The sequence below is a fragment of the Pseudophryne corroboree genome, chromosome 7 (genome assembly GCF_028390025.1).
Source record: "Pseudophryne corroboree isolate aPseCor3 chromosome 7, aPseCor3.hap2, whole genome shotgun sequence".
Lineage (NCBI taxonomy): Eukaryota > Metazoa > Chordata > Amphibia > Anura > Myobatrachidae > Pseudophryne > Pseudophryne corroboree.
Genome location: NC_086450.1, coordinates 104,320,032 through 104,330,842, shown reverse-complemented (window position 1 = coordinate 104,330,842; position 10,811 = coordinate 104,320,032).

Sequence of the window (10,811 nt, the reverse complement as noted above, 5' to 3'; positions counted from 1 at the left end):
GTTACACCTGTGGTTGAATTTAGTACTGATCTGGCCACCCCTGTGTCTACAAGAAAAGGTAGTGGTACACCAGCTACATCAACCATGACCTCAGGTTCACTTCCAAGGCCAGCAATCAATTTCACTGGCTGCAGACTACAGGTATGACCTAACCTCTATTGTGTAGTGGGACCCTCCCACAGGGCATTGGCAGCTGTAGGTTTTCTGGGGTCTGCCAGTCCCTCCTTGGTGGGTACCTCCTTGTTTCCCCTCTATGCGGTTCATAATCCCTTCTATGTGTTCCCTGATCCCAACTATGTGTCTGGTACCGTGGTTCGTATTCAGGTCTAGGGGATCTATATACATTATGTGTCCCATTACTTCTACAATCCCTTGCAAAATGCCCTTCTCTCTTGCAAAATAAACATTATTGACCGTTTATTACCATCTGGGGTTTATGGTGATGGGACTTCCCTGTAAGAGCCTGTATACTTACCATCATCAACCTATCCCCTTGCAAGTCCCAGTGTTTACTGATGTTTGCGATCATGTTCGATGGCAGACTCTCTTAATGCAGCTACCGTGATACCTCTCCAATTTGGCAGAGAGGTTTGCACTCTGGTCCTTAGTGCCTCCTTCAGTCCATCCATTAGTATTAGAGATGGCTACTGACTCTCTGTCTCAACACAGTGACTCGAATCATCAGGAAGTATAAATGATTCGAGTCACTCACTGTTTAGTGAGTTGAGACAGCTGCAGCAGTAGCTTCTCTCAGCCAGAGGGAGGAAACTCAGTGTGTCGTTGTGATTGGCCAGTGGCAATATCATATGACACCCAGTGGGAGGGGGGAGAGCACAGTCATGACTCACCAGTCAGTGAGTGCTGTGCCTGAGTCATTCATCCTGATTCCTGAGTCTGCCTGTGAGTTGAGACAGTTGAACACTGTGTAGACTCAGTGACTCAGTGAATGGATCTGATTCATGCAGCATAAGCCTGCAGGAGGTGGAGCCCCTGCAGTACAGTGCTCTCAGCTCATTGGTCACTGTTCCTGCTCAATGTGATTGTGACTGAATGATATGTGTTTCATGGCTGTTAAGCTTTCTCTCCTCAGCGAGAAGCATACCCTCCAACATTTTACATATCAAAAATCGGTACAGATTAGGACAGGGGTCGTGGTCACGGGTAATGGGGGCATGGCCACGCCATTTTCCCCCTTTCAATAGAAATTTTGAGAGCCAAAAATCGGTAGAGACTTAAAAAAATGTACTGTACCTGCTAAAAAGGTACAGTTGGAGTGTATGCAGAAGTAATGTGCATATTCAGTAACTAGTATGCAATAATAGGTTATTAATAATATATGAACATAACACTGAATCTATGTTAATATATTATTAACAATCCGTGCATAAGCAGCTGACTCCCCCAGATGCACTGCACAATCACTGCAGCTAAATAACTAGCTGATCCAACTCCCAGAGGACTGAGTCACTCCCTGTCTCCCTCCATGAGTCACCAGTTCTGGTCTGCCAGCACTGAGTTTCTGGCAACTCACTGATCATGTGCAGTCTCTGCAATACATTCCAATACAAATGAGTCATGACTCATGTGCCGAGACACTGACTCGAGACACTCCACTGAACTGAGTCATCTGTCTCAACTCTGTTCAGTGAATCACTTTGCCCATGACTAATTAGTACAGAGACAGCTACCTCCCTGTGGTTGGCATTTTCCTTTATATCCGCTATCCCAGTGTATCTAGCCATTTCCTGCAGTGCTCTATGGAAATACTCAGATGCCAATTCACTGTCCTTATGTCTTATGGAGAAAATTTAGTTCCACTTAACAACAGTAGGGAAATACAATCCTAGTTGTATGTTAATTTGCCTTACATTCAGGCAAATTAACATACAAATATATATGAATATGAATTTTGGGATGTCAATATTTGAGGGTAGACTTGCTCTTAGCACTGTCCGCCAATCTTTGTTTGTGGGCTCATGGGCATTGCTCAATTCTTTAATACATTTCTGGCATCCGACTACATCTTTTCTGGGATCGGGGAATTCTGACATAATTGATCTCAGTTCTGATCGGGACCAAGGACAATGCATTGCAATGTTCCTGATGGGAGTTACTCCCTGATTATCAGTTCCTTCATTGGGGACTGCAATCACCCTGACTGGATTTAACTCAACCACATCATTTCTGTTTGTCTCTATAATACGGGGAGCTATTGTCTCTGCATAATGGACAGTTCTGTACTTACCGGTGGACACAACCTCACTTGCCCCTCCACTGGGGGGCATCGCCACTGCTCTCACCGGTTGGGCCATGCCCACCTGAGTGTCCTGTGTATGGTAGCTGCTAGAGAGAGTGCTGATATCGTGCTAGGCTCGTCGTCTTCCTCACAACCTTGGGGAAAATTCAAAACGGGATACAACTTGCACGGGTTAAGGTTAACAAATTGATTATGCATATTGCTATCTTTTACCGACTTACCATTGGTTGTAGCCAATTTCTCCCCATCGACATATGGCGGTGGTGGTGCACTCGCATTCACCTTCCTGTCGGGTTTGGAACCTGCTGTGCGAGCTAGTTCCCTTTGCACATCTCCCTCTTGTTGCCACAGATTTAAACAGTCAGTATGTCTGATCCTTTGTTTCCTAGATTTGATCAGACATATCCTAATCCTTATGCTCTGCAATACTTCTGGTTCAAAACTACCCACCCTAGGGAATGATGCCCTATCATCAGCAGTCATATGTACCCATTCGTCACAAAAAGCCTTCGCGTGTGGACCATACTTCCCACACATTATCAACCTTGCTGACCCCCTGGGCCGCAGCTCTCCAGCCTGAACCCTGGCTGCTGAATGCCTTCCGCTTGTGCAATTGGATCCCATTGCGGACTTTTTAAACACAATACTCAAATACACAATACTCAAATGTACAACACGAGCAGAAGGTGAAAGTCAACCTAGCGCTTTCATTTGCTCCTTCTCTGCTGGCCGTACCACGACTCACTCCAATAGTGACCACCGCATACCCAGTGAGGACCCTATCAGTGACTGGTTTCTATTCACTGAAATTTGTGTAGGATGAGAAACAGATTATCACCCTTTCCAGTGAATGTCTTACCTAGGAAGATTCTTTTCCTGAGAAACAGCGAAAAAACTTCCCTCTACTATATACAGATCACGTTTGCGTATGCTTTACACGACGCTTATGATGACGCAGTTTACACAAAAGCATGCAAACTGGTATCACATTGCGCCACGTATCGCACACACAAACGCGCAGTCCAATTGCACAGCGTATAAATACTTGTTATCTATCCGCCCTATGATCACTGGAGTCGAATTCACAAGCTGTGCTCCACAGCAGTAGCGTAACATGAAAACCTTAAACTTCAATTCACAATCTATTCTCTATCACGCTCCTGTGCAAGTTTCCTCACTACTTGCGTATTTCCTCTATTATTAACGTAAGTTAGCTGACCTTACGCCACTGAGCCTCTGCTAACTCAGTATCTCCACGGGATCCCGACTTCCGGGGTTCAATACGTTCACTCCTACTTTCAGCTAACACAAATACACAGTGTTTTTCTGTACAGAAAAATATCACTCCCTTTGACTGATTGTTTAAACTGTACTACCTCTGGAATAAACAAAGTATTACAATAATCTGCTTTTAAAATCGGATAGTTATGTGCTATAGTATAAATGTATCCCGCCTTAAATTGAACAGTTATTGTGTGGTTATACCTTGTGCTCGCAACTCTACGCAACCTTGCGTAAACACACGACCGTGCGTGTCTCTATGCCATTGCGCGTTTCTGTACGCTGTCCTCACGTACCGTACCACGTGTACAAACGTGCGTTCGCAACTCAATAAACCACACTATCTCGATAAATGTGAGCAATAAAACTACTATTGCTCACTAACAACACACAATTGTTCCGTATGCTTGCCGGAAGTCACCCCCACGGGCAATCCTCTTGAGTGTAAACCTAAACGTTTAGGCTGGAACTGCGTTTCGTGTTTTACAATTATTTCCTTAACACACTATTTCAAATAAATAAATATATATATATATATATATATATATAGCAAATAAATGTATCCGATTTCACACAGATCTATAATGACTAATAACTTATGGCAACAATATGTGAGAATGTATGCAAAGTATCGGTACGCTTTGTGTACGCTTTTGCGCCCAAAAAATTACACACACATAATAAACAACTTTTTTTTTCTTTCCTCTTTGTCCCTTGGGTTACACCAGCACCTCTAAGACTATACAGAACAGACGTGGTCTAACACCACAAACTGGTTTCAAACACAATGCAAGGTTATGTAACATGCGTCTCCACGCTTTGTTGGTAGATCAAAGTCTGTTATGGCCTGCAAGTCTGTGAGTGTGAGATGAACCGGAGGAGCCCCCAATTGTTAAATTCAATTAACTTTCAGGAAAGAAAAGCAATACCTTAAATGCACAAATGTTCAGGCTACTACGACCGCTAAGATTGTGTGTGTAAAACCTCTATGAAATGCATACACGTTGCGTAAGCACGCCGGCACGCTGTAAGCACAAAGTAGCTACACGTGCAGCGGAATACACTTTATAACCCCTAACAGGAAAGGAATGTGACACCAATTGTATATGTAATGTTGAGGTCCAACCCAGCAACAAATATTTACTTAAAAGGGGGTACAACAGAAATATAATAACATAAGAGAAAAGGCTACAATCAATGATACATACGTTTGTTCGCCAGCGCCACCCGGTTCCGGTCCTCAGTCAATCAGGATAGATGACCTGCAGAGAATATGTCTGATCGGCCAGGAGGCTTGGCTTTTCTACAATAGTCCAAAGTGTGAAACAAAGCAAACTAATCTCTTCATCCATAGGTCAAAAGACTGGTCATTTACAGTACATGAGGGGTCATAGGTGGGTTTGAATAGGTGGGCGATGCCTGGTCCAGGTGCACTTGCAGATGTCCTCCACTGGGTTCCCGCAGAATATCAAGAGTACAGTAAATACAGTGTGATAAATATTATACTCCTGCCCATATCTATGCGCAGGAGCATGCTACTATCTGCAAACTGCCATCGGAATATTGCCCTTAAAATACTGTACAGCTGGATACTAAACACCACCTCCTAACCTAATTTTGTCCCCTCATATCCTGTAAAGTCAAATCCCTCTGTTGTTATACCTCTGAAGCAAATGTAACTTGCTGGTGTGGTGCGTGTAGGCTATGTGTAAATTATGTACTATATGGATTAAATATTAGATATGTTTTTGTGGCTTCTCCATGTGCAATATCTGCACTCACCACTCATAGGGTGGGGTGCATGCAGCCCATGGCCACCTACCCAAATACATACAAGCAGAAATTTCAGCACTAACCATAGCAAGCTCACTTATCCTCACAACATCAATAAATAAATGATGGGGGTTTAGTGAATTGGCCAATGCACGGAAGCCCGCAAACCGCTCGCCAAGGTACTCCACCTTCTTGCAGGTCCTACACTATCACAAAGTCTTTAAAATTCTTCTTATAGAGGGTTGATGCCAACAACCCATTGTGCACAATTGATAGATGTTTGAAGAAAGCAAGGTATAGGCATTCACAGGGCACGACCGTACGTACACATAAGGTCGATATCAGGCGTATGATATTTGCTACTACCTACGATGTATCTTCTGCATGCTCTACAGAGCACTATGTGTAGAAATTGGCCCATTATAGCAACGGACCCGGTCTTTAAGGAACTAGGTCATGAGCCACCACTATGTGCTTACCGACGTGGGAAGAATATCCGCCAATTATTGATGCGACCAACATTGCAACCATCTGCACACAATGTATCATGGATACCGAAGGCTGTTAATGGTTGCTATAGATGTCCAGATTGCACCACCTGTAGGTCCATGATCAGGGCCGGTTCTGGGGCTTTGCGCGCCCCGGGCGGCAATTGCGGGCGTGGCTTCATGCAGGGGGCGTGGTCATTTACGCCCCCTGTACAGACTGAAATGTGCCCCCCGCTGCCGCTGGCCACTGTGAAGCCCTTCGTGGAGAGGTCCTTTAATGGCAGTGCGCGATGATGTCATCGCGCACCGCACAGTAAAGGACCTCTCCATGAAGGGAAACTCTAGTTTCCCTTCACAGCGGCCAGGGGCAGCGGGCAGTGGGGGGCACAGCAGCAGCGGATCTTGCCCTGGTGCGGCGCCCTCCGTATGGCGCCGGTGCCCTCCGGAAGGCGGCGCCCCAGGCAAAAGTCCTGCTTGCCCGTGGCAAGATCCGCTACTGTCCATGATGGTGGGGCAGTATTTTACGCATCCGCATAGCGGACATAGAATTAAGATCCATCAGAGGCTACATTGTAGAATGGAGTATGTGATTTACATTATAGTATGCCTGTGTGGCTACTATTATGTCGGCATGATGACATGCTGTTTTCGTGATAGGATGGTGAATCGCAGGACATCTATCCGAGCGGCGTTAACAACTAAAACATTGGATAAACCGGTTGCTGAACATTTTGTACGTCATGGACATGCGATATCTAGCCTTAAATGTATGCTTATTGACCACATACCCAAGTTGGAACGAGGAGGCGACAGAGGGAAAATTCTGCGGCAAAGAGAGGTCAAATGGATCTACGAGCTGGACACCCTGGCGCCTCGAGGATTAAATGAATATAATTCTTATAATATTTTTTTGAAATAGGGTTGTAGTGTTTAGACAGCTTGGCATTGAATCACATTAGTAATTACATTTTTCAAGATTGGGGGATCTGATTTAGGATCTCTGCATTAATGTTTTTAATATGTTATGTTTGTGTGTTATTATGTGTTGGTGTGTGCCGTTTGCCCCGAATATGAGTATCCCTGTCAGCCATGCAGCACTGTGATGCATAGGATTCAAGTGGAACGCAGGTGATAAAGATAGACTTCCACGTTCCAACATGATCTGCTTGGCCGGGGCAGTACATTATATCCACGTGGCTGTGTTGATAGCGGTCGCCTAGTTACCACTGTAGCGCTGACGGCAGCGCTGTTTGGTTGCCGGGTGCCCGATATCACTTCTGGTCACAGGGAGTGGCGTGCATTCCACGAGTGTTGGAACGCACGGGACTTCCGGACGGCTATGAATTTAAGGTTTTTATACCCTTTTTTAACTCTATATGTAGCGGTTTTGATTATATGTGTTATATGCAGGTCTGATGTTGATTTATGTGTCTTATTAGCATTGTTATATGGCGTATAGCCCGGATTTGCTTATGATTTCTTGTCCTGTGGCAAGGGGAGGTGCTGGCTGATTGGGTGTGCTATATAAGGGATAAAGGGTTTGACTGGTGATATGGGTTCCAGGATGTCTCTGATGCACTGCTGCTGTTCTTGACAAAGGTCCACAAAGGGACCGAAACGTCAACTCTGTACCAGTCGTTGGGCTATTTTTGCTGCTGCTATGATTGAATAAAAACTAGTTGTTTTGGACTTGGTGGTGAGTCCCTTTATCTTGTGAATATTTGTTTGGCATGTCGGCCATTATGGAGCACTGCCTGATGTTATGTTGAAGCTGTAAGTGCGGTCTTAAGCTATTATAATATATAATATATATGTATGTATATACCACTTATGCAATCTGGTATCTTCTATAAAAACAAACAAACCGGGGCATGGCCTGGTGGGCATACAGGGAAGACGTGTCCAATTTCAGCTCCTGTAAGAGGCATTCAAACCACCTCTTTTCCCCCCTTCCCAGGCACCCGTCACCTCACATCACTGCTTACCGGCTCCCCGTGCTGTTAGTGAAGCTCTGGAGCGCTGCAGTAGGCTTTGTCCGGCACCTCCGTCCCGAGGCCTACTTCCGCATGCCGAGCCGGGAACTAAATTTACATCCGTGACTGCCGAGCACCGCCGGAGGCCCGGGATCGGGACAGCGGGACACGCAGCTGGCCTGTGTGGCCTCCCTTCCACTCCTGAGCACTGGCGATGCCTGCCTTCTGGCCCCCGCACCCCCAGGAGCACCGCTGGCCACATTTCTTCAGCACAGGAGCAGGGTATCACCAGCTTCTCTCCAGCCCGGTGGCCATCTTTGATTCGGAGCTCACTGCTCCCCTGCTGCTGCAGCCTGCTGTTCCAGGTAACTGTAGAGCACCCTTGTCGCGGGCTGGCCCGTGACTAGGGCCCACCACCCCCTGACACCCACCACATGATTCTTGGGGGCGCCTGATGTGTTTAATGGCAGAGATGCATTAGAAGGACACTACAGTACATACACCTGTATCCTAACAGCCTGTGCTCCTTATTCCATAGCCCTACTGTTGGATGCTTAACCACTTCAAGTCCCAGTGACCCCCTTGGATTGTGTTTTAAGAGCTGTATATGTATATATCAGCCACCATTCCATAAGGATTCTGCCTGTATCATATTTACTGCACAGAGCTGGAACACCATCTAGTGGGGGTCTTTATGGTTTGCATTCATCTGCCTGTGGAAGCTTAATTTCTTCACAATGTAAAAATGTGGAGGATGCCCTGAGTTCTGGGACTTTCATTTTATGCTACTTATGATACAATAATTACAGTGCAGTTTCCCTGCTGCGGAGATTATGAGTAACTACATACTACATTGGTTCTCTCGTGTTGACCTCTCTGTAGCTTCACCATGCCTAAAGGCAACAAAAAACAACTGGATCGGATCTAACCCCAAGTCTTAAAAAATTTGCCTTCTCAGCCGCTAAAACTTTGGGGTAACAGGCGTCCTCGCTCCCTGATGTTTCAGATTCTGAAGACTCTGATCATTCCCCATGGACTCGGAAAGACTTACAGATGCTTCTCCGTGAAATCCAGGAGACGAGGAAGTCTATCCAGGCGGTGCAGGCGGAAGTGCATACAGCGATTATTCTCTTAAGGCCGACGTTACTGAACTTGGCGATCGAACGGACCATCTAGAGTCGAATGTGGATGAAGTGATTACTTCCCAACAGGTACTGGGAGATGAACTTTATGGTCTAAAACAGGAGGATCAGCTTATCCTGGACCACCAGGAAGATCAGGACAACAGAGCGCGGTATAATAATCTCCGCATCAGAGGTATCCATGGGGAAGTGGAAATGATGTTGTTAGTTGATTACCTTAAAAAACTGTTGTTGGATAGGGCCCATGGGGCTCTCCGGCCCCGTTCACAAGATTCTGCTCAGCCTCGATATGTTTTTCTGCGCTGTCACTACTATACGGCCAAAGAAGACTTACTCAGAGAGGCTAGAAAGACCACCGACATACAGTTTCAAGGTCATTCACTCCAAATATTCCAGGACATTGCACCTGCTACCTTGCTCAAGAGAAAGGACTTCAGGCCTATTACCTTGGTTCTTAGAGACAATGGTATTCGATACAGATGGGGTTTCCCCTTCCACATCCTGGTATGGCACAGTAACCGCCTTCATTCGGCTAAGGATCTGGCCGAAGCTCACCGACTCCTGGATGCACTGGGTCTCCCCCTTCCGCCAACCTCATCTGACTCACCGCAGCGGGCGCATGTTGCTACACCTCTGGAGGCGATTACTACGCCGCGGCGCTCCTTGTATCATGATTGGACGAGAGTGACTTTGGCGAGGAAATTTGCTTTAGCTCGTCCTCCGATCTGATGTTCCATATGTCCTTATACTATTTAATCCTGTTTTCTTCAGTTTCGGTGTTCATAAGTGACTTGGTGATGTATTTTATCCTTATTCATATGTTGTCTTCTAGCCCTAGTTTCTTTTCACCATACTTATTTGTGTCGAAATTAAATTCTCTTCATTGTTCAAGTACCTGTTAGGTATGTTTATAGCTGCGGTTCCCCCTGAAGGTAACATCCTCTCATGTTATTGCATTGGAGCTCCTCACATTGTTACCTGTCACTGGTTTTTCCTGTCTCATGCATTCTCTGCTTTGACCTTGGGGGCTCCGGGTATAATATTGTCTACCTTATTGGGTAGCAGGGATTGGGACACTCTGTTCAATCTCCTCTCCCATTAGAACTGGTCCCTTGACTCAGGACACGTGATGTTAGGTGTCCACTTTACTTGATGCCCCTGGACCGGCTAGGACGCGTCCCTATGACAGGGTTTTATACCAGAGTCTGGTCGCTGTCACTTAGTGACTCTTTTCTGTCATTTTCTGACCAGCATATTAGACCAGATGTGCTTTTTTCTGGTCCCCAACATTCCCTTCTTTGTTCTTTTTTTCTTTCTTATCTTGGTCAACTGTATATTAATGTATGACAAATACTATTTCTGTTTGTAATATTTTTCGTTTGGTTTATTATAGAGGTGTGGAGTCTGGAGGGAGGTCATAAGGTGCATCGACGAGACGACTGTCATGGTTCTTAGACTATATTCACATAACGTTAAAGGTTTGAACAGCCCTTCCAAACGCACCAAACTCTTTCTTTCACTTAAATGGGCCAAAAGCGACAGTCTTTTTACAAGAAACCCATTTTAAGAAATCCCTTCACCCTGATCTCAAATCTAGATCTTACCCTCTTACATTTCACACTTGCGATGCCACACATAAAAAACGGGGGGGTCTCCATTTTGTTGGCTGCTCACCTTATGTTTGAACTTGTAGACAGTCATGTGGACAAATCGGGTAGATGGCTCATGCTTGTTGGAACACTCAATAACACCCTGTGAACCATTGTTAATATTTATGCTCCGAACCAAAATCAGGCCACCTTTTTTAGGAATTTGAACTCCCATTTGACTAGAATACGAAAAGGAGAACTCATTGTGGCGGGCGATTTTAATTAGGTTCTTGACGCCTCCTTCGATA